This window comes from Siphateles boraxobius, unplaced genomic scaffold, assembly GCF_051911475.1.
Source record: "Siphateles boraxobius isolate OS27281-9 unplaced genomic scaffold, OSU_SipBor_1 189, whole genome shotgun sequence".
NCBI lineage: Eukaryota > Metazoa > Chordata > Actinopteri > Cypriniformes > Leuciscidae > Siphateles > Siphateles boraxobius.
Window position 1 is genome coordinate 198,522 of NW_027508798.1, and position 6,000 is coordinate 204,521.

Below are 6,000 nucleotides of genomic sequence, written 5' to 3' on the forward strand. Positions count from 1 at the left end.
GGAGAGGGGAGAAGAGTGAAGGATTAAACAAGAGAGGAGAAGCGTGGAGGAGAAAGGAGAGGAGGAGAAGGGAGAGGAGTGAACTGAACAGGAGAGGATAAGAGTGACGAGGAGAGAACAGGAGAGGAGTGATGTGAATTGGAGAAGTATGAAGGATGGAGCCTGAGTTCTCAACCAAGAAGCTGGAGAGAAAGCTGCTCAGTACCAACTATACTGCTTGCATAATATGTCAGAAAACAGACAGTGACGTTGGTCCTCTTCAGAAACTGACAAATCAAGGCTACCCTTCCCTCCTATATGCTGTAACCAATAGAAAGGATGCTGTCTCATACAGACTTGACAATGAGATGAAACCTCAATGTGACTTTCTGGGGAGGAATCATTTGTGGCACACACAATGTCGTGCAAAGTACACAAATCGTAAAACGGTTGACCAGAAGAGGAACAAAGGTGAAAAGCCAGAAGGCACTTCATTTGAAGCAGAACTTAATCCTGAGCCAGACAGCAGCAGGCCTACTAAAAAAACACGGATGTCAATGCCACAGCCCATCAAACACAGGGAAGAGTGCTTCATTTGTGGAAGAGCACGCACGACCGGGGGGAATAGATCCCTCGTTTTGATTGCCACGTATGACAGACAGAATGCAGTATGGGAAAAAGCAAACAAACTTGAAGATGAAGAGATGCTACACACGATTCGTGGTCCTGATGAAAACAAGTGTACTGATATGATTGCTGAGGACTTCCGGTACCACAAGGAATGGCATTTGGTGCATAGCTGCCCTACTGTACTATTGGAGGACCTGAAACCAAGTTGCGCTGCTCCAACATGGAGTTCATTCCAAGTATTTCTCATACCAGATACCATCCCTGCAACTGTGATCAGCTATGGTCCCTTCTTCCCCAAGTCACCAACAAACCCAGAAATGGTTTAACAGTCTGTTCAGTACTGCATGGATGTGTCGAGAAAACATGGTCAAGAGTATGCCATCATCACATGTGACCAAGCAATATATGAGGTGGTTCTAAGTCTGCAAAAGAAGAACAAAGAGAAGTATGCCAAACTTATCTTGCGCATGGGTGGCTTCCATATTGCTCAGAATTTCCTTGGAGCCATTGGGCATTTGATGCAGTCCACTGGAATCGAAGACATCATGGTCGAAGCTGATGTATGTCTCCGTGGAACAGCAAACAAAATCATCAGTGGGAAAGACTACTATGCAATGCTTCACGCCCACACTATGGTGTATGCAGCCATGTTTGCCCTACACTGGGAAGCATTTGCCAGATGGTTGGTCGATGAAGAGAAGGACCTGGAGTACATGAGTGTGCTTGGCAACAATATCCAGCTACTCCTAGATGCCCTGTCAGAAAAGGATTTAGAGAAGGCAACTTCTGTGTGTGCTGATGCAACTGACCAACTGAAAAAGCTGTCATGTTTGATGGCTGAGTTTAATGAAGCACGTACCTCACCTACCTCAAAGCTATGGCTAATGTACATGGATATGGTGATGATTCTTAGACGGTTCATCCATGCTGAGCGTGCAGGTCTGTGGGAGGAACACCTGGCTGAAGTGGAAAAGATGTTACCATACCTTGTAGCTGCTGGCCACTACAAGTACGTATCCAGCCTGCCCCACTATCTAGAAGCTATGAGAAGCTTGCCTACACTAGCTCCAAACATCTATAGGGAATTCAAGGATGGGAAGTTCACTGTACGTCAAACAGAAGGGCGGTTCAATGGTGTCTGGACAGACATGGCACTTGAAAAAACCTACAATCGTGATGCCAAGACAAAACTCTTCACTGGCATCAGTCAGCAGCCAGCATCCATGGAGAAATACTTGAAAGCTCTTCCAGTTCTGACAGCTGTGTCAGAGCAGACAAAGGCTATGGCACACCTGGATGCGGATGACACCCAACACCACAAGGACAAGGACAGCCAAGGTGCAAATGAGGCAGAAGGAAAATAACAGATGTCATCAACAAACAGATGATCAATCCTTTCACATCTGAAGAACAGGAGCTGATCAACATTTCAACAGGCCACAAAGCCACATCTGCTGACTTGACCTGTGCTTGTGAAAAAGGACTGGAGGCATTGGCTGCAGCAAGAAGAACAGGCAGTGAGAAAGTAGCCCAAATTAAACTTTCAACCTTCGCAGCAAAGCCAAAGAAGTCAATGTCCATGGCATTCAAAGCCAAAAAGGTCTATGAGGAGGAGAGTGCAGTTGTACGTAACCTGTACTTTGTTCAGGACTTAGAGGAAGACAGGAAGGTGGAAGTGTTTGGCCATGAATGGACAAGTTGCCCAGCCTCCCTGTTTGAGCCAGATCCGTCCCTTGACCAAAGTTATGCAATGCGTAAAGGAAACAAGGCAGACTACCTGGCTGCAATCAAGACAGCCCTTGGCAGCTCATGGGGGGAAGTGGACAAACTACCGCCGTCTGACAAGCCTGTTGTAATGGTAGTAGATGCCATGGCGTTCATTCAACATTACCAACATCTTGGGAGCAGCACCTTCCATGAACTGCAAGGAAAGTACCTGAGCCAGCTCCTTGGAATCCTACCAGACAAGTGTGACTGCATCCACTTTGTTGGTGATCGATATGATGTCTCCCCTGCTGAAAGTCTGAAAGGGGAGGAACGAGAGAAGAGGATGAAGACCTGCCCCAGCAAAATGAAGGAGTACAAGCCACATGATACTCTCCCTATACCTGAATGGAAAGGCTTCATTCACAATCCAGTGAATAAAGCTAATCTGTTGAACTACATGGGGGAAGAATGGGCAGCTCAGAACAAGTCACTTCCTGCAGGATGCACACTTATTCTTGGTGGAATCTTTTGTGATCCTGGTCGCACTGTCCTCTTGTCAGCGGATTGTCAGGTTGAGCTTCCAGAACTTTCCTGTGAGAAACATGAGGAGGCAGATACCAGGATGTTTGCTCACATTGCCTACTCAGTTCAAATTCTGCACCTCAAACAGGCTGTAGTGGTTGCGACTGACACAGATGTGATCATGATGTGCATGTACTACATCACACACATGGATGGGCTGCAGGAGCTGTGGGTGAAGACGATGGATAACTTCCTGCCTGTTCATGCCATCACAGAAGCTCTGGCGAGGAAGTATGATGTTGCAGCTTCAGATCTTACATCCCTTCTCCTCAGCACCTACATACTTACTGGATGTGACACAGTGAGCTATCTGTACAGAAGAGGAAAAAGGCGGGGCTACACAACTGCTATTAAACACCTGACAGACCTTCTACCGCTGTGCAGGTACGGTGACCCTGAGGAAAGCCTGGATGTTCAGGAAGAGGTTATAACAGCAGCACGGCAATACATGGTGTCACTCTATGACAGGAGTGACTTTGGTGGTACTCTAGATGCACTGCGAGCCCATCTCTTTGTGAGCATCAAAGGAGACATGCGTTGCCTTCCACCAACTGAAGATGCCTTCCTATTACATCTTCGCCGAGCCCTGCATCAGTTGGCTGTGTGTAAGCGGGCACACATGGTTCAGCCAACCTACCCAGCTGCCTCTGATTTTGGGAGACAACTTGTCAATGGAAAATTGGTGGCAACCATGATGCTGAAAGAGGCAAAACCTTCCGAACTTAGACACAGCAAATACTGCCGCTGCAAGAAAAGCATGTGTGCCCGAGGATGCTCCTGTGCAAGAGCCAATGTGAAGTGTGGCATTGCATGTCTCTGCACCGGGGACCCCAACAGATGTTCAAGGATTGAACTTGCGCTTGAAGACAGGGACATGTAAGTAGGCCATGTGTGTGTGTGTGTGTGTTAGAGAGAGAGAAGGGGGGGGGGGTGCATCTTTTATCGCGCAGCTGTATAACCCACCCTGCCGGTCTTGTTTGCTGTCTCCTCAGTTGGTGAGGGTGAAGGTCTGTCCCCAGAGCAGTATCTGCAGTGTGCCACCCTCCTGATTATCCCACCTCACAGGGACCTGCACCTAGTTAATTAAGTTATGTTAAATTATTTTGTTCTGTTAAAGTTGTAATAGTTGTCATCTGAGGCAATAAAATAATGAAAGTCATTTTGCTGTATTATATTTCTTGTGTGACACATTTCCATAGGGAGAACAGGGTTATGTTGAAATTAAAAAGATGCCTAGGTCATGATGTTTAATAATGTGGACATTAACAACCATGTTAAAGTCATCATGAAATCAAATTTTACCATTCGTATTTTTATATGTAATATTGTAGTGTTTATAATAAAGGATTTATCTGTGCACTTCATTATTTTTTTTTAATGCATGTACCCTTATAATCTTTAATCAAATACGTTACCCTTCCCTCCCCCCTTGAAACGACTTCTCTTCTCTTCCGGTCAAAATCTATTACTAGAGGGCATGACTATCAGCCGCCTCATCTTGGTTCACAGGAGGCTCATATAAATATGGGGTGATTCCTTACGGAAAATTTGGCTGCTCGTCCTCGTTCTCATCGTCGGTTTCCTCAATTAAAAATGCTTCATGGTAGGGTAACGGTGGTGAGTCCGGTGGAGAGAAATCCTCCACAACAGACTGTAAACTGGCATTCAAATCTGCCTCCATTTTGTTAGCAACGCCCAACCTCCAACGATCCAATTAATTCCAGAAGGACGAAATCAAGCCCCGCCCTACATTTTTTTTTCCAATTTCAGAAGCCGTTTCACTCGGATATACGTCACAATAAGGAAAAAAGGACAATCTCAACTTCCGTTTCATGACGATTTTAAATATCCAGTATGTCTTTCAAAATTTTGAGAGTAGCCTAAAATTCTATTGAGATTCTGAGCCTGTTCATCGCCAACTAGTAGTAAAATCATCACAGATCTATTGATTTTGGTTGGATTTTTATAATTTTTTCTGTGGAATGAGTACACTGTTTGGAGAAAAGAATGGCATATTGACTGATGTTATAACTTAGTTGATTGCTAATGAAGTAAAGATGAAAATATTGGAAAAAAGTGAGAAAACGCCTACTTTTTTGCATTAAATTGATGCAAAATCAAGTATAAATGTGTTTTAAGAGTATGGAATGCATTTATTGACAGCCTACCCAATCCACTGAGGATTTAAGGAAAAAAATCATTTTTCTCATTTTTCTGATAAAAAATAAGAGGTGCATACACTAAAATGGCCAAAAAAAAATTTCAGCAACCTGATATGTTGAGGTCCTGTCCCCAATCAGTGTGCCTTCGATAGCTCAGCTGGAAGAGCGGAGGACTGTAGGTGGCAAATTGGCAATCCTTTGGTCGCTGGTTCAACTCCGGCTCGAAGGAGTTCTTTTTCACATATAAACATTTCCTCGGCCCTGCTTCTCGACGAGGGCGTCAGCGCTTGGGTTCGTAGTTCGACATTTTACAATCACGACCGCCGGTGGTGGGCAAAAGCTCATTCCCTGACCGGGAATCGAACCCGGGCCGCGGCGGTGAGAGCGCCGAATCCTAACCACTAGACCACCAGGGAAGGTCTGCTAACGACTTGCCCTCAAGCCTGGGTCTGGCCTCTACGAGATTTTGCAGCAAGACCACTAATACTTGTATTTTCCTCCAGGAGAGGAGACGTCACTGACCCTGGCAAACTGACAAACTGTCACAGACTCTGTAGGAATATCCTAACAACACCACAACTTGCCATGAAAACAAAGCAACCGAGATCCCCAACATGTGAGGCCTCCATCTCGAAGGATTTTAACGCAGTTTTTTGCAGACGTCTCTTACCCTGGATCCTGGTTCTTCCGCTGAGAAACTGTCACAGACTCTGTAGGAATATCCTAACAACACCACAAACTTGCCATAAAAACAAAAAATTTGAGATCCCCAACATGTGAGGCCTCCATCTCTAAGGTTTTTCTAGCAGTTTTTTGCAGACGTCTCTGGCCCTGGATCCCAGTTCCCAGTTCTTCCGCTGAGAAACTGTCACAGGCTCTGGAGGAATATCCTAACAACACCACAACTTGCCATGAAAACAAAAACAATAAGATCCCCAAC

General features: G+C 45.4%; 2 non-coding genes across 2 annotated transcripts; one reads left to right on the forward strand and one right to left on the reverse strand.

Moving 5' to 3' along the window:
* Nucleotides 1-5,202: 5,202 nt before the first annotated feature.
* On the forward strand, nucleotides 5,203-5,289 carry trnay-gua (transfer RNA tyrosine (anticodon GUA)). Its single transcript is given in 2 exon segments — nucleotides 5,203-5,239; nucleotides 5,254-5,289. It is a non-coding gene; the product is annotated as a tRNA-Tyr (tRNA).
* Nucleotides 5,290-5,404: 115 nt separating this feature from the next.
* Nucleotides 5,405-5,476, reverse strand: trnae-cuc (transfer RNA glutamic acid (anticodon CUC)). Its single transcript has one exon. It is a non-coding gene; the product is annotated as a tRNA-Glu (tRNA).
* Nucleotides 5,477-6,000: the final 524 nt, after the last annotated feature.